The sequence below is a fragment of the Dermacentor andersoni genome, chromosome 7 (genome assembly GCF_023375885.2).
Source record: "Dermacentor andersoni chromosome 7, qqDerAnde1_hic_scaffold, whole genome shotgun sequence".
NCBI lineage: Eukaryota > Metazoa > Arthropoda > Arachnida > Ixodida > Ixodidae > Dermacentor > Dermacentor andersoni.
The window spans coordinates 169,669,844-169,695,849 of record NC_092820.1 but is presented as its reverse complement, the minus strand read 5'-3'; the positions used below and the strand labels follow the sequence as shown (position 1 = coordinate 169,695,849).

The following is a 26,006-nucleotide window of genomic DNA, read 5'->3' as shown; positions in this document are numbered from 1 at the left end:
AGAATGTGAAAATTGCCTGACGAAGCCGATAAACAGAGGGCAGCGCAAATATGAAAACAAGTGTGAACTGGTCCAATTCCAGCTGCGATAAGTTGGAACACACGGAGCTTAGCAAGTTTGACGGCGTGAACACATACTGAGCGACGCGACATCAAACTTCCATTCGAGGGCGACCACTCGCAGAGCGCGCCCAGTGTAATTAGTTCTTTGTTGCAGAGGTGCGACAATAGTGATCAGTTCTTCTTTTACAAGCAAATTTAGCTTGTCGCTTTCGGTGAGCCATTTGTAAAGTCCTCCATTTTCTTGTCGGGATGTATTTGGTGGAGTTAGCGTTAAATATACCTAATACATAAAACGGCAATTTGATGCATAACCGAAGAGTTAAGGGTGATTTTGCACGAAAAAATTCACCGCCGATTACGTAATGCGAAATTTGAGCGCAGCTCTATACGTGTTCTTGTTTCGCGTGTCAATATTTTGTATTATGGTTATATAGGTACACGGTTTATTAGGGAAGAGAACGCTGTAAGTAGCGTGGCTGGCGCGGACAATCTCATGCGGCACATTGCAAACTAAGCGAAGTATGGCGCGACTGCCTCGGTAATCAGGAGATCGCGAGAAGCAGGCAGCGCGTGGGGGACGCGTGTGCGTGATTCAGAGCAGTCGCCGCAGACAGACCTCCACTTGTGCAGCGCTTTGTTTCTATATATGGCATCAGCGGACGCGCTGGCAACATACATACATACATACATACATACATACATACATACATACATACATACATACATACATACATACATACATACATACATACATACATACATACATACATACATACATACATACATACATACATACATACATACATACATACATACATACATACATACATACATACATACATACATACATACATACATACATACATACATACATACATACATACATACATACATACATACATACATACATACATACATACATACATACATACATACATACATACATACATACATACATACATACATACATACATACATACATACATACATACATACATACATACATACATACATACATACATACATACATACATACATACATACATACATACATACATACATACATACATACATACATACATACATACATACATACATACATACATACATACATACATACATACATACATAGGTGATCAAACGTACCTTATCTTATATTTGTCAATTACTCCACGTTTTAGCTTGGAAGCACATGTGCACAGGGTTGAAAGACAGACGTAGGTATTAAACTTGATGCAACATAGAATTTTTTCGCAGCTTCTTCCGTTGTCTTTCTCTGTTTTATTTTTTCCTCTGCTGCCTAGATAATCCATTCAAATTTTATCATAATTATCTCGAAGCCATACCACCGCGATGTACTTTTTTAATGTCATGATCTTTCGTAAGTTCTTTGCGCAACATTTCTTTTCCACTTTAACGATGCTATATTTTTCCGGTCCTTCGAGGAACTGGGCTACGTGGAGCTTTGGAAACATCGGCGCTACCTTCGCTTCAATTTGTGGCAGCAAAATTCCCAGAGAGGGTTTAAATGTTTTCAGTGGCGTTTAAGGAACACTCGTAGCAGCAGCGGGACAGGAACGGCAGTATATAAAAAAAGGAGGCCGAAGCTATAAACGACGGCAGAAACGACAGCGCGGGTAAGTGCGCGTGCCAGCGAACAACGGAAGGCAAATTGCCCAGCTGGGGCTCCTGCACAGCTGCTACGGTCTTTGTGTATTTGGAAAGCTAAGGTACACTCACCATATAAACCAAAAGCAAAAGAAAGATCAGTCTGAGTTTGGAATAAAAGCAATGGTTCTTAAGGGAAAAAATAACCTTAAGATTGTAATCAAATGGGAGGAAGTAGAAACAATAGTCTACAGAATAAATTCCCTTGGAACGCAGACAGGAAAACCAATGCAGAAAAATGTGCACGCAGGAGTGTTAACCAGAAGGACACCTGGTTGGTTACTCCTTTCAAGAAAAGAAGATTAAAGAGGGATTTAAAGAAGAAACTAATAGACTTAGTTGTGGGCAGAAAGGAAGGGAGAGGAAAGAAAAACGAGGAAGCTTAACCAAGCCCCTTCTTAGCTAAACAAATGGCGGATATCTGCCTAGTTGGGGACTACTGAATAAAGACCAAAAAAAAAAAAGAACAACCAAATTTATTTTGGTTTTAGGAACCCGACTTTTCGGAACCCGACCACTTCCATAGCACTGAATCCAAATCAGACAAACCTAATAAACAAACTTGAATCTTTACAAAATAAAGCAGCACGGTTCATCAATAAAACCTACTCTAGAACATCAAGCATCACGGCTATCAAAGAGTCCCTCCAATTACCCTCTCTAGAAAAACGACCGTTGTTAGCACTGCTTTACCAGTTCCACAGATTGTATCATATCCCGTCATACTTTACAGCATCCCATATCAAACCCCCGCAAAAAAGTTCCCCCGCCTCGACCATTCCTTCAAAGTGCATCCCATGTTTGCGCGTACGAATCTCCTTCGACAATCACCACTCTTTATTGCTATTTATCACTGGAACAAGCTGCCAAAAGAAATTGCTTCTATACATGATCATGACTCATTTGTGTGTCATTTGAAGCGCAGTTTTACGCATGTTGAGTAAAAACAGAATTTTGCGCCTTTGACGCATTGTAAGTGCATCTACATGCTTTGTACCGAGTGTTTCCTTTTTTTCATCATGTATGCATTTCTTCTTTTTCTTTTTTTCTTTTTATATTTCCTTGTTGTATTCGGTAACCCTTACCACGGTGTTCTATATTGCCTTTCCCCCCTCATTATGTCTGAAATAGCTTGTTGTTAAACCCCCCCCCCCCCCCCTATGTAATGCCCGTAAGGGCCTTTAGGGTATCTGAATAAAAAAAAAAAGACTGGCTCCTTCTTCAGGAGTGAGATGGTGTTAGTCGAAGCAGTGCTATTTGCCTTTTTTAATTGGCGATGTTAAAAACAAAAAGGTAAGCTTCCGCCAATGGAAACCAACCCTTGCAACGTTTAACACGCGAACTCTCTCGAGTGAAGCTAGCCTAGCAGGACACTATGAGGAACTATCAGGAATTGTTTGGGATATCTTATTTGTTTGAATATCTGTTTGGATACCTTATTGAAGTTCAAAGAACTGGTGAGGCTTACACAGTGCTGACAAATGGCCACGTCCTCTGCTATAGAGGACTACCAGATAAGAAGCAGTTTAGAGTAGGATTCGTAATCCGTAAGAACATAGCGGGCAACATTGACAAATTCTACAGCATTCATGAGAGGGTAGTAGTAGTAGTCGTAATAAAGCTTAGTAGGAGGTACAGAATAAAGGTAGTACAAACCTACGCTCCAACTTCCAGTCACGACGATGAAGAAGTAGAACAGTTTGATGAAGATGTTGAATAATCGATGCGAAAAGTGCAAACTCACTATACTGTAGTCATGGGTGACTTCAATGCAAAAGTAGGGAAAAAGCAGGCGGGAGAACAAGAAACTGGCGACTATGGCGTCGATTCTAGAAACGCTAGAGGAGAGATGCTGGTAGAATTCGCAGAAACGAATAAGCTGAGAATAATGAACACCTTCTTCAGGAAGCGCTGGAACAAAAAGTAGACCTGAAAAAGCCCTAATAGTGAAACTAGAAATGAAATTGATTTCATACGTTCTGCCGATGCCAGCATAGTGCAGGATGTAGAAGCATTACGTAGGGTAAAGTGCAGTGATCATAGGTTAGTTAGGGCTAGGATTCACTTCAATTTGAAGAGAGAAAGAGTAAAATTGGTCCAGAAGAAACAGGCCAACCTAGACGCAGTAAGGGTAAAAGACGACAAATTCAGCTTAGTACTTGCAAACAAATATGCAGGTATAGAACAGAGACATGAAAATGACATAGAGGCAATGAATGAAACTGTAACTAGGCTGGTTTAAGAAACAGCAATTGAAGTGGGGGGGTGTAAGGCACCAAGGTAACCAGTGGGTAAGCTCTTCCAGGTAACAAAGAATCTAATAAAGAAATGATGAAGAAAGAAAGTGTCCAACTCGAGAGATCAGGTAGAGTTCGCGAAACTGTCAAAAGTGATCAACAAGGCCAAAATAAGGGGTATTTGAAATTATGACGTGAGAGAGACTGAGCAAGCAGTAAAAAATGGACGCAGCATGAAATCAGTGAGAAGGAAACATGGCATCGGACAAACCAAGATGTATGCACTGAAAGATAAGCAGGGTAATATCATCAGCAATCACGAAGATATAGTAAAAGCATCGGAAGAATTCTATACTGACCTGAACGGTACCCAAAGCAGCCACGATACTTCTATTCGAAGTAGTAATGAACACGTTACAGCGGCTCTTTCTATAACTACCGATGAAGTTAGAAGGACCTTGCAAGACATGAAATGGTGAAAAGCGGCAGGAAAAGATGGCATACTAGTAGATTTAATCAAAGATGGAGGAGACATAAGGCTTGGAAAACTGGCGGCCATTTATACGAACTGTCTATCGACTTCAAGGGTCGCAGAGAACTGGAAGAATGCCAACATTATACTAATCCACAAAAAGGCCCATTAGATTCCTTCCAGAATTATATAAAATATTCACGAAGATTATCTCCAATAGAAAAAAGGCAACATTGCACTTCAGTCAACCAAGGAAACAGGCTAGATTCAAGAAGGGTTCCGCTACAATGGATCATATCCATGTCATCAATCAGGTAATCGAGAAATCCGCAGAGTACGGCCAGCCTCTCTATAAGGTTTTCATAGATTACGATAAGGCATTTGATTCAGTGAAAATACCAGCAGTCATAGAGGCATTACATAATCAAGGAGTACAGACCACATAACGCAAATATCTTGGAAGTGTATCTACAGATACCACAGCTACCTTAATTCCCCACAAGAAAAGTAGGAACATAACTATACAGAAAAGGGCACGGCAAAGAAAAGGGCACGGCAGCTGGGCTTGCGCACAGATGAATAATCCGCATGTCTTCCTCGTGCAGTTCATTGCCAGCCTGCTGGTGATACCGGCGGGAAACCAACAACCGTGTCAACACTTCCAAGCCGCCCATCTGCTTCTGCGCCAGAATGACAGTTGTTCGGCGCCTACGATACTACAATCTTCAGATGGTTTCCGTGAAGTACCATCGTCAACTCCTAGCGGCAGCAACAGTGCAGTCTACCAGTCGTGTGAAGCGGCGCTGCGGGCCACCTGGACTATAAAAGCTGTCAACGAGACATCGCAACCCAAAGGGCACGGCAGCTGGGCTTGCGCACAGATGAATAATCCGCATGTCTTCCTCGTGCAGTTCATTGCCAGCCTGCTGGTGATACCGGCGGGAAACCAACAACCGTGTCAACACTTCCAAGCCGCCCATCTGCTTCTGCGCCAGAATGACAGTTGTTCGGCGCCTACGATACTACAATCTTCGGATGGTTTCCGTGAAGTACCATCGTCAACTCCTAGCGGCAGCAACAGTGCAGTCTACCAGTCGTGTGAAGCGGCGCTGCGGGCCACCTGGACTATAAAAGCTGTCAACCGAGACATCGCAACCCAAAGGGCACGGCAGCTGGGCTTGCGCACAGATGAATAATCCGCTTGTCTTCCTCGTGCAGTTCATTGCCAGCCTGCTGGTGATACCGGCGGGAAACCAACAACCGTGTCAACACTTCCAAGCCGCCCATCTGCTTCTGCGCCAGAATGACAGTTGTTCGGCGCCTACGATACTACAATCTTCGGATGATTTCCGTGAAGTACCATCGTCAACTCCTAGCGGCAGCAACAGTGCAGTCTACCAGTCGTGTGAAGCGGCGCTGCGGGCCACCTGGACTATAAAAGCGGTCAACGAGACATCGCAACCCAAAGGGCACGGCAGCTGGGCTTGCGCACAGATGAATAATCCGCTTGTCTTCCTCGTGCAGTTCATTGCCAGCCTGCTGGTGATACCGGCGGGAAACCAACAACCGTGTCAACACTTCCAAGCCGCCCATCTGCTTCTGCGCCAGAATGACAGTTGTTCGGCGCCTACGATACTACAATCTTCGGATGGTTTCCGTGAAGTACCATCGTCAACTCCTAGCGGCAGCAACAGTGCAGTCTACCAGTCGTGTGAAGCGGCGCTGCGGGCCACCTGGACTATAAAAGCTGTCAACGAGACATCGCAACCCAAAGGGCACGGCAGCTGGGCTTGCGCACAGATGAATAATCCGCTTGTCTTCCTCGTGCAGTTCATTGCCAGCCTGCTGGTGATACCGGCGGGAAACCAACAACCGTGTCAACACTTCCAAGCCGCCCATCTGCTTCTGCGCCAGAATGACAGTTGTTCGGCGCCTACGATACTACAATCTTCGGATGGTTTCCGTGAAGTACCATCGTCAACTCCTAGCGGCAGCAACAGTGCAGTCTACCAGTCGTGTGAAGCGGCGCTGCGGGCCACCTGGACTATAAAAGCTGTCAACGAGACATCGCAACCCAAAGGGCACGGCAGCTGGGCTTGCGCACAGATGAATAATCCGCATGTCTTCCTCGTGCAGTTCATTGCCAGCCTGCTGGTGATACCGGCGGGAAACCAACAACCGTGTCAACACTTCCAAGCCGCCCATCTGCTTCTGCGCCAGAATGACAGTTGTTCGGCGCCTACGATACTACAATCTTCGGATGGTTTCCGTGAAGTACCATCGTCAACTCCTAGCGGCAGCAACAGTGCAGTCTACCAGTCGTGTGAAGCGGCGCTGCGGGCCACCTGGACTATAAAAGCTGTCAACGAGACATCGCAACCCAAAGGGCACGGCAGCTGGGCTTGCGCACAGATGAATAATCCGCATGTCTTCCTCGTGCAGTTCATTGCCAGCCTGCTGGTGATACCGGCGGGAAACCAACAACCGTGTCAACACTTCCAAGCCGCCCATCTGCTTCTGCGCCAGAATGACAGTTGTTCGGCGCCTACGATACTACAATCTTCGGATGGTTTCCGTGAAGTACCATCGTCAACTCCTAGCGGCAGCAACAGTGCAGTCTACCAGTCGTGTGAAGCGGCGCTGCGGGCCACCTGGACTATAAAAGCTGTCAACGAGACATCGCAACCCAAAGGGCATGGCAGCTGGGCTTGCGCACAGATGAATAATCCGCTTGTCTTCCTCGTGCAGGTAAGAAAGCGTTTTGGAAAATGCTTTCGTTCTAGTGAGCGTTGTCTTGTCGTGCTGCCGTGCCCTGCGGTACTTCTCGATACAATGTCTGACGTAGTGTACATAACTAAGCCTTGAAAAATTATAGACCCATCAGTTTACTGTCCGTTGCCTACAAAGTATTTACTAAGGTAATTGCAAATAGAATCAGGAACACCTTAGACTTCCGTCAACCAAAGGACCAGGCAGGATTCCGTAAAGGCTACTCAAAATAGACCATATTCACACTATCAATCAGGTGATAGAAAAATGTGCGGAATATAACCAACCTTTATATATAGCTTTCATTGATTACGAGAAAGCGTTTGATTCAGTCGAAACCTCAGCTGTCATGGAGGCATTGCGGAATCAGGGTGTAGACGAGCCGTATGTAAAAATACTGAAAGATATCTATAGCGGCTCCACAGCCACCGTAGTCCTCCATAAAGAAAGCAACAAAATCCCAATAAAGAAAGGCGTCAGGCAGGGAGATACGATCTCTCCGATGCTATTCACAGCGTCAGAGACCTGGATTGGGAAGAATTGGGGATAAGAGTTAATGGAGAACACCTTAGTACCTTGCGATTCGCTGATGATATTGCCTTGCTTAGTAACTCAGGGGACCAACTGCAATGCATGCTCACTGACCTGGAGAGGCAAAGCCGAAGGGTGGGTCTAAAAATTAATCTGCAGAAAACTAAAGTAATGTTTAACAGTCTCGGAAGGGAACAGCAGTTTACAATAGGTAGTGAGGCACTGGAAGTGGTAAGGGAATACATCTACTTAGGACAGGTAGTGACTGCGGATCCGGATCATGAGACTGAAATAATAAGAAGAATAAGAATGGGCTGGGGTGCGTTTGGCAGGCGTTCTCAGATCATGAACAGCAGGTTGCCATTATCCCTCAAGAGAAAAGTTTATAACAGCTGTGTCTTACCAGTACTCACGTACGGGACAGAAACCTGGAGGCTTACGAAAAGGGTTCTACTTAAATTGAGGACGACGCAACGAGCTATGGAAAGAAGAATGATAGGTGCAACGTTCAGGGATAAGAAAAGAGCAGATTGGGTGAGGGAGCAAACGCGAGTTAATGATATCTTAGTTGAAATCAAGAAAAAGAAATGGGCATGGGCAGGACACGTAATGAGGAGGAAAGATAACCGATGGTCATTAAGAGTTACGGAATGGATTCCAAGGGAAGGGAAGCGTAGCAGAGGGCGGCAGAAAATTAGGTGGGCGGATGAGATTAAGAAGTTTGTAGGGACAGCATGGCCACAATTAGTACATGACCGGGGTAGTTGGAGAAGTATGGGAGAGGCCTTTGCCCTGCAGTGGGCATAACCAGGCTGATGATGATGATGATGATGATGATGATGATGGTGATGATGATGATGATGATTTAAAACCTAAAATCAAAATAGCTAAAACTTTTTATTTTTCAAATACGCTAACAAATTTCCTAAAAGATTCTCCCCGGAAGTTCTGGCGTTACTTAAATCCTAAAGTACATAATGACAGTAATCCGTCCTCGGAGGAAAATTGCAATACTGCAACCACACTGAATAACTACTTTTGTTCCATTTTTACTACAGACGATGGAAATGCACCCCGCAATAGCCCCTGCACCGGCAAGCAACTAGGGCCCCTTACTGTGACTGAAACTGGAGTCTTAAACCTACTACTAAATTTAGACACTAAAAAAGGATCGGGGCCTGATAACATTTCTAACACATTCCTGCGCAGATATGCCGAGTGGATTGCGAAGTTTTTAGTAATACTCTTTAACAAATCCCTGTCATCCTGCACCCTTCCTAAAGAATGGAAAACAGCGAAAATAACACCAATACATAAATCAGGAAGCAAATCAGATCCTTCAAACTTCAGACCAATCTCACTAACCAGCACAATATGCAAGCTACTTGAGCACATCATCTTAAAGCACATAACAACCTATCTAGAAGATAACCAAATTCTAACACCTTTCCAGCATGGCTTTCGAAAGGGACTTTCTACCGTCACTCAACTAATTGAACTCGTGCATGACGTAACCACCTCTATTGATCACCAGAAACAAATTGACCTTATTTTCCTAGACTTTCCGAAAGCCTTCGACCGTGTGTCACACCCAAAACTTATTAGGAAGCTTGAACTAACTTTAGGAACTGGCCCAATTTTAGACTGGATTACTGATTACCTCACTAACCGTACTCAGTTTGTCGAAATTAACAACGAGAAATCCGTAACAGCTATTGTCACATCAGGTGTACCACAAGGAAGCGTCTTAGCCCCAGTGTTATTCCTAATTTTTATAAACGACCTTCCTGCTAACATCTTTAAACACATTAGACTGTTTGCCGATGACTGCGTGCTATATCAGGAAATTAACTCTGTCGTCGACCATATAGCTTTAAATAACGCCATAGCATCAGTAACCAAATGGTGTGAAAATTGGCAGATGACTATTAACGTTAATAAATCTGTTGTATTATCTGTACCTAGGAAGAAACATAGATCACTCTTTCAGTACACACTAAACAGCATTCCTCTTGCTTCTGTCTGTGAATACAAATACTTAGGCATATTACTAACCTCTGACCTCAGATGGGATGCTCACGTTAACAAAGTCACGGCAACCGCACTAAAACAGTTATTTTTCATTAATAGACGCCTCAGACTAGCACCATCTGATATAAAGTTACTAGCATATAAAACATTTGTCAGACCGGTACTAGAGTATGCAAATGTAGTTTGGTTTCCGTTCACTAACAAGCTCATTAAAAACTTGAAGGCGTTCAGAGAAAGGCACTCAGATACATTTTTAACAAACATAGGCTAGCAGACTCACCGACAGAACTACTCAAACAAGCCGGGATGCTAACCCTCCAAAACAGAGCAAAACTAGCGCGCCTTAAAACCATTTACCAACTCATAAATAATCAATTAAATCTGGATACCTCATGATACATAACGAAATCTCAAACGAGGAAAACACGTCATAACCCCACACACACACACACACGAAACGAGTATTCATTCCGCGCTGACACTTTCAGGTATCCATTCTTTCCACAGACTATACGCGATTGGAACGCTTTGAACGTGGGCTCTGTTAATAGTTCATCACTAACTGCTTTTATCACGCTTGTTGAAAACGATCTACTTACATCTCAGTAATTACTTTTGTTTACTGTCAGTATCACTTTGTTACTACCTTTGTTTTGCATTTTTAACACAATTATCGGTCCAACCCAAATCTTGCAGCGTGAACCTGATTATGCATTTTTTACTGCTACTGATGTATAAGTTTGCTCTGTGTATTAATGTGTATTTCTAAACCGTTATTATTGTCATGTTTGTATGTCAGTGTACTTTTTTGAATGTCCTTTCTGTTACGATCCCTGACGGGATTGACAGTATTGAATGAATAAATAAATAAATAAATAAATAAAGGGTCAGACAAGGAGACACAATCTCTCCAATGCTATTCACCGCATGCTTGGAAGAAATATTCAAGCTATTAAACTGGGAAGCCTTAGGAATAAGGATCAACAACGAATATCTGAGCAACCTTAGATTTACAAATGACACTGTCCTGTTCAGCAACACTGAGGACGAGTTACAACAAATGATTGAGGAGCTGAACAGAGAGAGTATAAGAGCTGGGTTGAAGATTAATATCTAGAAGACAAAGATGATGATCAATAGCTGGGCAGGGGAACAAGAGTTCAGGATGACCAGTCAGCCTCTAGAGTCTGTGAAGGAGCACGTTTACCTATAGGTCAATTACTGACAGGGGACCCTGATCATGAGAAGGAAATTTACAGAAGAATAAAAATGGGTTGGATCGCATTCGGCAGACATTGTCAGATCCTGACTGGAAGCTTACCATTACCCTTGTAAAGAAAGGTGTACAACCAATGCATTCTACCGCTGCTAACATATGGGGCAGAAAACTGGAAACTGACAAAAATGCTCGAAAACAAGTTAAGGACCGCAGAAAGAGGCGTAACCTTAAGAGATAGGAAGAGAGCGGTGTGGACCAGAGAGCAAACGGGGATAGCTGATATTCTAATTGACATTAAGAGAAAGAAATGGAGAGCGTAGGTTAGGGCGTGTTGGTATTCCATAACTGAAGGAATGCTACGTTCTTTGTGAGAACAATTTCGTGTATGAACTGCCCCTGTCGTGCGGCAAAAAATACATCGGCCAAACGGGAAGGTGCGTAAATGATAGGTTGCGTGAACACGCAGATAATGTGCGAACTGGAGGAGTAGGGCATCTGGCTTATCAGTGCAGAAAGCATGGGTGCAGTCCCATTTATAAACAGTGCAGTGTGATAGGAAGAAGCCCAACGCAAACAACACGTGAGATTATTGAAGCGGCGAAGATCGCTAGTTTGGGGAGCGCTTGTGTTAGCGCGCCTTCAATCGATCTTTCAAAAAATAATTCGATTTTTTAAACGTGACACAGAGGGTGGCCTGATGGAGATGACATTTTAATCTTGCAATTACAAAAAAAAAAATTTGCCATCTTCGATCTTCGAGCAGGCCGTCCAGCAGGCTCGCGCAGCGGCCGCCAGGTACTCCCTGTCGGTCCCTGCGTGAGAGACGCCCACTGCGCGCTGACGTGCGTCCTGCAGGACTTCTATTAAAGTTTTTTTCAATCCAATCCAATATGTCTCGTTGCTGTCTCATTTGATTAGAAATCAGTACATATGCGCATGCGTTCGCTGTTGTCTGTTACCTATATATATGTGTACCGCTTCGTGGAATAAAACAATTGTTCGAAGTTAGCGCTGTGTCCACCACTGGTGAGGCAGTCTTGCCTCTGTCTCTCGTCTCTTTCCGTACGCTAAAAACCTAAGAAATGGAGCTGGGCAAATCATGTAATCCGTAGGTTAGATTACCGGTGGACCATTATGGTTACAGAATGATTGCCAAGAGAAGGAAATCGCAGAGAGGCGCTACTTGGAATCGGTTGGCGCAGGGCAGGGGTAATTGGAGATTGCAGGGAGAGGCCTTCGTCCTGCAGGGAACATAAAATAGACTGATCATTATGATGATGATGATAGTGGTGGTGGTGGTGGTGGTGGTGGTGGTGGTGATGATGATGATGAAAACTTCCGGAAATAATTCGTCAACACAAGAATGACCTTTGCCACTTAAACCACAAACGCACTGCGGTGGTAGAACACAGCGAGCTTTTTGACCACCAGATTAGCCCCCACGGCGGCGTCACCTCGTAGAAAGAATACAACCACCGGCGGCGGCTCCTTTTGGACTCCTGGCAGATAAAAAGAACCTCGAGTAACGCCAATCAGTCGTCGGTAACTCTTCCTGCCGTTTATTCTCAAGAACTGCGCAAAGTGTCCGTGCCCCTGTCAAAGCGCTTAAAAACGCATATAAGCAATGCTATGCCTCACGACATCTCAACCCTCAAGAAAGACCCAGTCTGGCTGCGAAACGTGGAATTGCTAAAATTAAAATAAATTTTGGTTGTAGTTTTCTTTGCTCTTTAATTAAGTTGGTTTTCGTCTGCTACCCCTCAGCGGGGATGGGAGGGGGAAGAAGGAAAAGAAATGCAGTTTCGCCCATAATGCGGTGACGCATTAGGCAGTGACGCAGTTGTTGGGACAGTATCATACGCAACAAGTACTCCACTGGTTTGCTTGGTATTGGTTGCAGTAAACATTCACGGACGTGCGCGGGCAATATGCTTTCGAGAAGAAAACGTTTTACAGCGAAAGCTGTTATGAGTAACCTTCCGTAATTGTTTCGGCGTCCGGCAACAGAAAAAAAATCATCATGTGGGCCGATCCTAGGGATAGTGCAGAAAGGGTCCAAGCTCAATGGCACATACCCCTGTGGAAAGGACTTGAAAATTTTCGGCGTCAACCGTGCAAACGCGCTTGTGCCACTGCTCGCGCGAGGGCCGCTAGGTGGCGTCGACTAGAGCGGTCAGCTCAGGATGGGCTTCCATCTCTTTTCACCTTTTGAGAGTGATCTTTTGCTGTGACCTAAATTTCAAGGAGTTCACGAGGTTCGGCAACCTGTGGGGACACTGTGGATACCAAACTTTCCGGTGAGCACCTCGCCAAACCTGTGTGACGGGCCCAAACGTGTGTGAAGAACGGCGGCGGTGAGGCGGCGGCCGCTGGTACGCGGAACGCGTCAGCGACGTGGCCGCGACAGATGGCGACGCTTACGCCGACTCCAGCTACGGAAGCGCCAAGAACGCCGACGACAATGTTTAACGAAGCAGCAGGCCCCGAGAAAACACCCAACGCGCAACTCACCTCCTCGGACATGGACCGAGATAGGATGGAATACCAAGAAACCGTTAATGACGATTGCATCGTCCTCCAGAGTACCGAAGAAACCGGCGGACCCCATGGACGCCAAGACGACGATGGAGATTGGCAAATGGTTTTGACCGTGCGCCAAAATAAGGTGCTCGCACGAGTCGGCAAAAAGGCCATTTTTCACGAGGGTGGCTACGAATCATCAGTACCATCGTCCAAGCCCCCGGTACAACCAGCGAAGAACAAGAAATCCAAGACAAGGCGGCTTCCACCACTGCCTAAGGACGACTTTAAAGTGATGTTGCGCCCTCACCAAAATCTCCCTATCAGGGAACTCACGGCGCCCGAGATCGCAGAAGCAGTTATAAATGTCTGCCAAGGAAAACTGAATGGAAACCAGTACCTTCTGAGATTGAACCCAGGATCAAACATATTTATTATCTCAACCCCTACCGAAGAGGTGGCGGATATTGCAAGAAGAATTACAGGCCTCACCTTAAACGGTCGCCTGCACACAGTGAGTGCATACAAAGCAGTAGGCGAAGACACAAAGAAAGGAGTGATGCATGGCATCGCTCCTCACACAAGCCCTGAAACCCTGCTAGCCAACCTACGTGTTCGTACGCAAGGCGTCGATAAACTAAGAGCTAGGCTGTTGGGTGAAACGAAAACAGCCGTAATTACCTTCTTTGTCCCCATCATACCGCGATACGTCTATTATATGGGAGAGGAGCTTCCCTGCTTCCCATACAATACCATACAAATCTGCAAGACTTGCAAGCAAACGGGTCACAGAACGGACGTCTGCCCGAACTCCCACCTGCCGGTATGTCACAACAGCGGCACTCGGGAGCCACAACCAGACCACGACTGCAACCCTGTTTGCGCCACCTGCGGAGAAAAGCATCTCACGGGATCCCAGGAGTGTAAACGTGGTTTCAAGCTGCCACCACAGCGACCGCAGCCAAAATCACCAAACCCGATGGCCGGCAAAACGCCGGGCAAGGCGATCAAGTCATCGTCTCCAAAATGGAGATGGTCTGACACAGACGATACGGACGATGACGACTGGCCTTCACTGCGGACTCAAGGGGACATTCCAACGTCGCAACCCCAAATTCGAAAATCAAGATCACAAGAACGACAGAAGAATCGAGACCAAGGGCTATCTGACCACTCCGCCTCCAGACACCACCGAATGTCCTCCAGATCTCCTACCCCATCCAGGACTTCAGTGGCAGTAGGAGACTCTACCCAACACAAGGTGCGCTGGGCGGGGATGGCACGAAAAGGGGCTCCAATAACCGCCAACCCTGAGTACCAAAGAATTCTTTCTGAAAATTGTCAGCTTAAACAAACAGTAGAAGAACTTAAAATCGAGATGGCAACGCTGAAGGCACAGTTTCAGAATACCAAAATTTGGCAAGCTAAACCAGCACAAGGGGATAAACCTGCCGCCCAACAAACAATTAGCAACATTGAAATAATGCTGAATCAGGTAGTAGAACAAATTCAGGCTCTGCAAACGTTTCAACAGCAATTATTTGCTGAGGTGCAGAACCACAAAGTTTATGTGGACGAACAAATGTCTAAACTGCAGCAAACATCACTTAAAAGATCCAGCAGTAACTCCGGAACACCTACGGCGAGAAAGGTAAAAAACGGGGCTGTTTCCGATTCGACTTATAACGAAATCGTAGCTAACCATGGCCAGTAAAACAACCCGAACCACGGACACCGCTGAGATATGGCATTGGAACTGCCGCTCTTTTCAGAAAAGGGCGGCAGCGCTATAAGCTTATTTAGACGCCGCCATTATTCAACCGGACGTCATCTGTCTTCAGGAAGTTGGAAAGGGAGTAGTTAAGTCTAGAGACTACTAGACCTTTCAAAATCCCATGTATCCTAGAGTGGCGACGCTGGTGCACAAGAATATCGCGGCCAGTGACCAGTATTATCTCCAATGCTCAACGGAGCACCAAGTGATCGAATTACACACTACAAAAAGGAGTAAAACCAAAACGTTTATTGGCAACGTGTAGAGCCCGCCGAAAGAACGGCAGACTGCGTTTTCCGAGATGCTTGAATGGGCACTTGGACGTCTGGAAAAAAAAGACAGGTTTATTTTAGTCTGGGATTTTAATGCTCCCCACACCAATTGGGGTTATAGGACAAATACAAAAAGGCGCAGAAACCTAGTAGAAGCAGTAGAAAAATATAACATGCAACTAGAGACCTTTCCCCCCGCCCCCACGAGACTTGGAAATAGCGTCTGCGGAGACACGTACCCAGACCGCACCTTTACATTTAACGTAAAAGAGGGACAGTGGAGGAACCTGGATGAAAATATGGGAAGTGACCATTATATTATTAGTTACTCCACTATGACTCCCAAATTAAAAAAGCCTTTCAGAAACACGAAGCTTACAGACTGGACTGCATTCAGACATTACCCGACCCCTCAGCATCCAATAGACACAATAGACGAATGGGTAGATGAAATGATGCAGGCATACCAAACTAACACAAAGCACGTCGCGCTAAGCGAAGAAGCACCGGTAGTGGATCCCCACCTCGTCCATATGTGGGAAGGCAGGCGAAGTCTTACTAAACGATGGAAGAGAGAGCGCTTAAACAGAAAGCTCTGAGCTAGACTAGAACAACTGACACAACAAGCAAATGAGTATGCTAGGGAATTACAAGCGAACAACTAAATACAAGTTTGTAACTCGTTACGAGTAACGCTCTCAACAACCAAGACATGGGCAATTTTGCGGAGCATGCTTGACCCATAGAACACAAAAACAATCACTACTAGAGCATTACGCACATTGATAGGAGAATTTAAGGGGGATGACGCATCCTTGATACAAACCCTGGCAGACAGATACATCGGGACAGGAGGAGATAACATCGATAAGAGAGAGTTCAAAGACATGGACAATCCCAAGCTTGATGCACCCACAACGAAACAAGAAGTATATGCCACCGCTCTAGCATTAAAATGTAACTCAGCCCTAGGCGAGGACGGTATCACGAATGCTATGCTAAGAAATATGAGTAATCAGCAACTAGAACGACTAACTCGATACTTCACTGAGAAAACCTGGGGAACGGGATAACTTCCTAATCAATAGAAAGAAGCGACCATCATCTTAATACCTAAACTGGGGAAAGCAAGAACATTGCAGAATCTCAGCCCCGTATCTCTAACCTCCTGCTTAGGCAAACCTTTCGAAAAGGTCCTTCATATCAGGCTTACCAGCTATATCGAAGGGCATGAACTTCTCTCGCACAACATGTACGGCTTCAGACAACATCTTTCTACACAAGACATGTTCGTAAGGCTACGAGATGACGTGCTGCAAAATATCCCTACAGGGGGAGAGAACATCATAGCAGCGCTTGACTTAAAAAGGGCTTTTGATACGATCTCCCATGCCCTCATACTTGAAGATATCGAAAGAATGGGCTGTGGAATTAAGATCCAAATTACATCCGCTCTTTCCTTACTGAATGTAAAGCCACAATAGGTATGCGAAATATTCGATCTTCCAAACTCCCATTGCCTAACAGAGGCACACCACAGGGTGCCATCCTCTCACCACTTCTATTTAATGTCGCAATGAAGCGCTTGGTACGACAACTAGAGAAAATTAATGACCTCAACTTCGCGTTTTGCGCAGACGACATCACTTTATGGGCCTGCAAAGCCTCGTTAGGGCGAAAAGAACAAACTATCCAGGAGGCTATCGACTCGGTGAAGGACTTCGAAGAACAAAACGGTATGCAATGCGCTCCGGAAAAATCTGAGTTTATCCGGATCCACGGCCGTAACTACAGAAACAAACCGAGCATCCACCTAACTATGGGTGACCAGACGTTACCAGAAAGAAATATGATCAGAATACTAGGACTATAGTTACAAAGCAACAAAAGAGCCACTCACAGCATTACGACTCCAAAGACAAGCACGAGGAGCATCGCTAGAATAATAAGTATAATTACAAAGAAAGGTAAAGGGCTCCATGAAAACGAAACCATAAAACTAGTCCCGGCTTTTATTCTTAGCAAAATAACATACGGACTACCATATCAAGAGCTAACCCCGTCTGAAATCAAAGAAATCGACCTACTAATACGTGGCGCGTATAAGGCAGCGCTTGGGCTTCCTAAGAATGCAGCAAACGAGAGGGTGCAAGCTCTAGGCATATACAACACATTTGAAGAGTTAAGAGCAGCCGTTCTTATGACACAAAGAGAACGACTATGCCTCACAAGCACAAGTAGAAACATTCTGTCGCGTTTAGGCTACCCATTGCGACCGCAGTACTCCAAGGAACAAACGACCACAATGCCGGATCCGATACGCGAGTGCATAGTGGTCTCCCCAGTCCCACGCAACATGAACAAAACTTATCACACAGCGAGAAGACAAGCGAGCGCTAAACATCTTCAGAAAACCTTCAGCAGTAATCAAGAAGTAATGTATACTGATGCAGCTAGATTTAGCAAAGGACATGTAATAGTGGCAGTTCAACCTACACGCCACGGAACGCTTCACACATCAGCCTCGATACGTACTAGGTGCACTGCTACAGCGGAAGCAGCGGCGATTGCTCTCGCTATCACATACAAGGAAAAGCAAAACAGCTCAGCTTTAATAATGTCCGACTCACAAGTGGCATGCAGAATGTATCTACAAGGCAACATACCACAAGTCGCGCTTAAGATCATAGGCGGCACATTGAAAGAAGATCATGCAATTTTATGGTGTCTTGGCCACGAGGGTATCTAGGGAAACGAACAGGCACACACTCTAGCTCGAGGCTTTACTAACCGAGCTGGAGATACGCACAACGATGAAACAGACGATCGCCTACTGGTCCGCGATATACTAGAGCACCAGCGAAGAACCCGGCAACAGTACGCCCCACCATACAAACTACTCAAGGTAGAGGAGGCGCAGAAATATAGAAGAATACAGACGCATACCTACCCACATTTGTGTAGATACCATAAAATAAACCCAACCTTGTACACTAACTCTTGCCCGTGGTGCGGGTCATGGCCTTCATTGCCTCACGTCACATGGGAGTGCGTCAAAAGACCTCATGCCATTGATTCACCTTTGGTACTCACCTTACTAAGGGAGCCCTGGGAGGACACCCTCGCTCTTGCTGACCTCGAGGCCCAGAAGGGCCTCCTGGACCAAGATGGGCGGGTCGCGATGGCCACTGGAGTCTTGAAATAGGGACCCACCCTGCACCGCTCCCTTCCGCCATTTTTTTTCTCCTCAATTAACGTTTATTCTTCCCCCTCCTCTACTGCTCGCGCGTTCGTCGTCGTCTTCTTCCACAGCTGCCTCCGCTGTACAAGAAACATTTATTATCAGCAGTAGCGCGAGCATCCTCGACTTCCACAGCTGGCTCCATTGCCGCTCATCATTCGAGCGTAGAATTCACTGGGGTATTAGCCATTGATCAAGGCGGTGTGAACCATTCAACAGGTGCGTTATCGATGGGGCGGACACGTATAGTTCGTACACCCGAAGAACAACATGAGTACGAGGAGCGCCGGAGGGAGCAGCCACGAGTATGTAAGCGGCGCCGGCGCGAAACGACCACCGACGAAGAACGTTTCCGCGATACTCAACGAAAACGACAATCGCGAGCCCGGGCATCTCTGAACGAGCAACGGTGCCAGACTCGCAACGCAATACGGCGGCCGAGGTACCGGCTAGACAGAGTGAACGACTTCAAAGGTGCGGAGACCATCATACCTACCACACATCTCCGGACGTGCAGTGATCTTATCCTAGCCAAGAACCTCTCTAGGGTGGCAGTCGAACCACTGAGTGTATATCACAGTGTTCATAAAGCAATCGGGACTACCCTGACGAAATCACTCAATCGAGCATCGCAACCATTGTCTTTACTAAATCATACATTCAAACACACCAACTCGCATCATCAGACACTTCGAACAAATTACAAACACTCCACTCTGTGTTGATGGAATGGCAGCCGAAAGCTGATGACAGTCAATTCTCTCAAACGAAAAGCAAAGTGCTTTCGCTGCCATTCCATGTTCACAGAGTGGAATGGTCGTTATTCTTTTTCTACGTTGCCTCTAGCCCGCAACGTTGTGCTTCGTGGCATGGCTATTTCTTCCTCCTCTTTTCTATCCTGCCTTTTGAATTTTATCACTGGCTTCGTTTAAATTATTTCTGCTCGGTGCTAGTTTATACATAGATCAGCTGGATAACGTGCCCTCAGCCAGTCATTCCTCTCTAGATACGACATATTATTTGCGATTGTAGCATTAGCAGAAGCGCACTATTATGCGCAGTAAGTGGAGGAGGTAGCGTTCCCCGGTGGTGAAGTCGGAAGACATTGCAATAGGACGGATAGCCGGCTATAGTTGGTATTGCACAACAGTAATGAAACTTAGAGCGTAGCAAAAGATGAAATACGAAGAAAGGGGCACACAAGACTTTCTGTTATGTCCTTTTCTTCCTCTTTCCTAACCTGCTTCTTGCATCTTGCTGCTGACTTCATTTGGGTTATTTCACCTCCATGCTGTTTTATGGGTAAGCTGCAGAAGCATGACGTCAGCCAACTATAGCAGCTAGCGGCGTGGCCATGCTATCTAGGCGCATTATTTTGTCTTCGGTAGCCTGGCGGAGTAGCTGAGAGAATGAATACGGGCACCTGTATACCACTCGTCTTCGTGGTTTAGAATATCGCACTTAACAAGGGCGATATCATCTATTTGCATCAAGTGCTTCCGATTCCAACAAATGCAAGTTATAAAGACTTTTTAGCAGCTCTATTTAAAGCACTGGCTTTCTTTTTGTTTGTTCACTCAGTGTCGCGCCGTTAACAACTTTCGCAGCGAGAGAGGTGAGCAAGAGAGGCACCAGAAGGCCCTTCCATTGGTGGATGCACATGCGGGGGTACACGCGCTTCTACCAACGAGACAGGAGTTTTCGGTGAGGCGTGATAATTCTTCTAGGCCTGAATATGGGTGGTGGAATTAGCGTAGTGGATTTTTTGTGTGTGTGTAGAAGATAGATCGTCATTTCTTTTTCGTGACATATCATATACGATTAGTCATGGAACTAAATCTAATCCGTGCTTTACCCAGCCTAGCGGTGTTATCGCGCTGTTCTAAACGCCTTGTGTGGTTCCCGTATGTGTGTTTATCTTACATCTGGCAGTGCTATTTCTTCCCATTCATCTTTCTACTGAATATCTTTACTCAGTACCCAGAAGATGCTTGTACAATGACTAATTATCCCTGCTATTTCTGCTTCTGTTCTATGGACCTTTTCTAGTCTACCAGGCGACGATGTACTTCAGCGGTCCTCAAGATGCCGCTTTCCCCGTGTACTAAAATCTTTTCTCCAAATTACACACAGAAACGTCACCTCTTAAAACCTGGCAAGATAAGAAAGGTATGTTCGTGCCTGGCAAATTGCTGTATTTGCGATGTACCGGACACAATAGAGCATTGTTTTGTGAGTAAAATATATGTGATATTCTTTTGGGACGTCCTACAAAATAACTTTCAAGAAAAACTGACTTCAATCCTCATACCGCTAGATGCGTGACCGCACGGGATGAACATGACGTGTCTTTCGATATGTGTCTCCTGACTGGATACAGAGCTTATGGAAGACACGAATGTTTAACTATAGTTCTGAGCCTGTTATTCATGCGACCGTACTCTTTAGTCTAATGATTGTTCGTGTAATGACACCACATGACTAAACAGAGTTTCAACTGCAATAATACCTTTGATTAGTATGCCGTCATTGCCTCCATTTTAGGAGAAAATATGCCAGTTTCCTTAACCTGCTGCTAGTTATACCATTCGAGATTTTTTGGTCCTGTAGTTGTTTTAATAACAGAATATCGGGTGAGCATGCCCTCTGCTTTATAACCATATTAAATCATGCACTCTTGCTGATGGTGAAGTAGTCCACAGAGATTGGAAAGACCTGTGGACCACTTGTTAGCCTTCCAGTGACCGACTAAACTAGAATCATTCCTGGCCGTGACAGTCATGCTGGCAGACGGAGCACCCAGTTCACCATTGCACACCTACCTTTTCTTCGCAGTTTGTCCTTCGCTACAAGTTTGTCTGATGCACTTAGGCTAGCCACTAATGCACATTTACTGTGTGCCACGTGATTGCATGGGCTAATACATCAAATACAAGAGAGGCAGGGCTTTTGGTTTGGACAACCTAGCGTCGTTTAGCGGGCAACCAAAACTTGGTACATGGCCACCTTTACACTCCGACCCGAGTAGAATGCTGCCGGCACAGCTGGGAATCAAACCAGTGACCTCGTACTCAGCAGCTGAACGCCATAGCTACTGAGCAACCATGGAAAATCGGCATTTAAATTAATTATTTAAATTCCACACTGCCGAAATTATCTGTGGTTCTAGCTGAAGGCGACTAACCGGTTCTTCTCAGCATCTCATAAGGCATAAAGATTGCATTACGCTGTAGAAGCTAAATGGTAGGATACTACATTTCTGATGCAGGAAGTGGAGAAATAAATACAAAGGTAGCGAAATTTGAAGCGAAGAGGTGGGATTGCGAGGTGATTGAACAAAGCGTCCGACAAGGCACTGCCGCTCCCGACCCGTCTGTGCGGTCTTCTCACCCTCAGGAAGATTTCCGCTTTCACGAACAGGCTCACGTCCATCTATCACGTGGCGTGACGCTAAGAATTTTTTTCGCGCTTCTCTGAATGGGCGCGTTGAGCCGCTCGATTTCGAATCTCTCACGTCAATTTGCCACACGATAGGCGGCGGGCCAAGCTGCCATCAACAGAGCACTGAGCCGCAGAATGTCAAATATTCAAAGTGCTAGCAGTTTCGATATGCGGTCAGGTGTGTGTCGCAACACGACGAGGGAGCAATGAGCCCATCGCTAGAGCTTCATTCTGTTCTTCGTACTACGCGCGAGGGAGAAAAGTTAAAATAATAATAATAAAAGAATACTGAAGTAGTTTTGCGCCACAATGAATTGTGGCAAGTGAACAACATGGACAGAGGCGAGAGAAGTGCAAAATTCGAGTCTTTTGCAATCACAACTTCATCCATCACGAGTTTACTGAGAAGTTGTTTTCCTCGGCCGCCTGCCCGGATGTCATCTTCGGAGCACTGTGACGAATGCCGCCGCTTTTTCGCAACCACACCTGTGACGCCGTGACCGACCGGCATTCCGCTCTCGCACTGTCTAAAATTACTCCGCACCGTTTAGTGAAAAAGCACCTACTCAGAAAAAAATTCAAGAGGAAGCACCAGTTGGCCCTTTCGACATGAATAAACTTATAACATAAAACGTTTTACACTAAACAGTAAGACATTAAACGTTTAACAGCGGTACCTAGGCAGCTGGAATGCGCACTGCATTTAGAGTATCAGACTGTCACGCTGTGCGCCCGCTCCTTCAGAGGGCCTTCTCATAATTCATGAGTGAATTGGTTGCCATTCAAGCAGTGCGTATACACGTGTTCGTGTGCGTGTTACAACGCCGACAACCACCACAAACACGACAATAGCAACACTGAAAACAGACTCTGGTTCGCCCCAAATCAGCACTACGCTAGACTCTACCATTTCTGTACAAAAAAAAAGAAAGGAGTTGACATTCACTTTAGCACGCGCTAAAGAGGCTGAAGGCGAAAGCCTGCGCGCTCACGAGACATTCATTAAATTAGTTGACATTATCACGGGAATGCGTTGTTACTTCCTATTACTTGTTTTCAACCACGAAAGATCATGGGTTCGAGTGCCTTAATCTACTCTATCCTAATTAACTATGCCTTAAAGAATTTCGCCTTAATTAACACCAAAGGTTCTAGATTCGACTCCCACCAATGGTCGTGGGTTCAACCATAGATGGTGGCACCAAGCCTGCGCGCTCACGAGACATTCATTAAATTAGTTGACATTATCACGGGAATGCGTTGTTACTTCCTATTACTTGTTTTCAACCACGAAAGATCATGGGTTCGAGTGCCTTAATCTACTCTATCCTAATTACCTATGCCTTAAAGAATTTCGCCTTAATTAACACCAAAGGTTCTAGATTCGACTCCCACTAATGGTCGTGGGTTCAACTATAGATGGTGGCACCATCAATTTTGGTGTCATTGAATTTTGGTGCCGTGACGCCGGACGGTCTATTTTTCAGTAACGATGGACAGCGAATTTTTCGATCCATGAGGCGCTTAAGGCTTTCGCTTTCATAAAGTATAAATTTGTAGTAGGCAACCTGCGTCGCCTGTAATTTTCTACCTCATATGTGAGGGCTGGTGAAAGCATTGCTATACATTTTGGCGTACGCTTCCAGAAACTACAGCGACGTCGGCACTCCATGTTTACCTATTGCACGATCAACTTGCACAGCACGGATCCTACGCTGATTGGAATTATGTCCGGGACTACAAGATGTGGCAGGTATTTGAGAAAATATAGTTGTTATGTGATAATTGCTTGTGAAATGTAGAGGCGAATATCCTGGGTGCATAGCCTCATCATAAACACTTAGAAGGCTACACGAGCTATAATGATTTTCCTAATATCAACGTCTCTGAGAAGACGCTCATCGAGACCCAGTGTCTACTACTGTGCAAGTAAAATCTCTCTTCTTTGGCCTTCTTCTTCTCTCTTCCAATCTGTTATGCTTTCTCTCCTGCGCAGTATAGCCAACCGGACGTCCGCCTGGCTCATACGCCAGCGGGCATTTGTATACTTCTGTTGAACTCGTTCCAATAAAACTTCGTCATTTATCTCTCATTCGCATCCAAATGGCAGCCTCCCAGCATTATGCACCAAATGAAACGTCATGCTGTGCTCGTCGCACCTTTCCCTGACCGCAGCTGTTTGGTGACTACAACGCTTCTCCATGTGACATCTTGCTTTGCAGTAGCTCTAAGGATGTTCGCGCGTTTATGCAGACCAAGTTTCCATCGTCTGTCATAATCTTTGAAATTGTCAGCAGCGAGGATCATTTCTTCCCTCGAGATTTCAGAGTTTATTCTTCTGTATATGTTGCACATGTTGAAGTGCTGGAGATGGGGCTAAGTCCTTCCATTGAGCAAGTCGTCAATCACGCAAAAATGACTGTCTGGAAATTTTACCGACTACGACACTTCGAGAGCATTAGCTCCTAACTATTCGTACATGAACCTGCTTGAACTATTAGGTATGAAACGTTGTTGAAAAATAGTCTAGCAAGCAATCGCACGACGCCAAAGGTGACTTGAATGGCAGTCATTTTGTAACGATCGCCAATATCATAAGGAGCAGCTTAGTCATGACTGTGGGCGCTTTCGTAGCCAAATTGAGGCCCTGATTAAACATCGTGGCATATTCATTGTATTGTTATCAGTAGAGCGGCGTTGGTGATCTTATCCCATAGGCATAAAACATGCTAAGTTTGGGACCGTAGTTTTTCCGCTCTGCAAGTGTTTACTTTAACTTTTACTTTCGTAGCTTGACTGAAAATTTCTCACCAGGTTATGCGAGCACTTGTGACTGAACAATGAACGCTTGTGCAATGTGTGGCAGTGCAATATGTGAGCATCTGTTCTACCCTTCTCTTCATGTTTTATTCCCCCTATTCTCTCCCCCGGCGCAGAGTAGCCAACCATGATGTCAATTCCTCCAGCCTTTTACGTCCCTTTCTGCCTTATTTCTCTCTGTTCTCAGCCCCTCAGTCTCTTTGCTAGTGGGCTTCCAAGCAATGGAACTTTCATTTTTTGTTGATTAATTTCATCCCTGCAGTATAAACGTAACACAGAACTTGCCAGATTTTACGGCCAAATTAAGTGAGTGATGATTCCAGAAATTTAAGAGGATATAGTTGAAAATTTTTTTTTATTATGTCAGTACTTTTCTTTTTCTCTTTAGCTACCAGCAATGTGCAAGGATCTCGTGCAGATCTGTAATGGCCCCGTATAGTAATCACCCATCAATATTTATTAATACATATAATAAGAGACGGAAAAGAATGCCTTTATTAGCCGTAAAAAGTACAAACCACAGACTACGTGCCTGCCGAAAGCCACAGTATGGGCGTGTTACCCCCGCCAGTAAAATTACTAGCGTATGCAAGACTAGTTCATCCCAAACTAAAATGGCTGCGCGCACTTTGGTACCCATTCTGGTCTATCGTATGAACAGCTCTGTAATCTATACAGAATTGCGCAGCAGAGTTTTTTCGCTACTCTCACCGTCACCAGCGTTACTAAGCTTAAGTCAACATATAACCTTCCAAACCTCGAACGACCCAGTAAAACTCTAAGGCTATACACCACTTTTTTCATCAAATCTGTCACTTATTGCTTGACCATAGCGATATCCTCTGGCTGCTTAACCCCCGGCAGCTCGCACTACGGCACCCGTTATCTCTTTATTTGTTAGAAGAGCGAATAATTTATGCAGATCCAACGCACATGTTGACATTTATGT

At 45.2% G+C, this 26,006-nt stretch overlaps 1 protein-coding gene across 2 annotated transcripts in view; it reads right to left on the bottom strand.

Moving 5' to 3' along the window:
• Positions 1–26,006, bottom strand: part of LOC129385276 (uncharacterized) — a 610,699-nt gene that overhangs the window by 365,998 nt on the left and 218,695 nt on the right. The gene's annotated exons all lie outside the window — the stretch shown is intronic.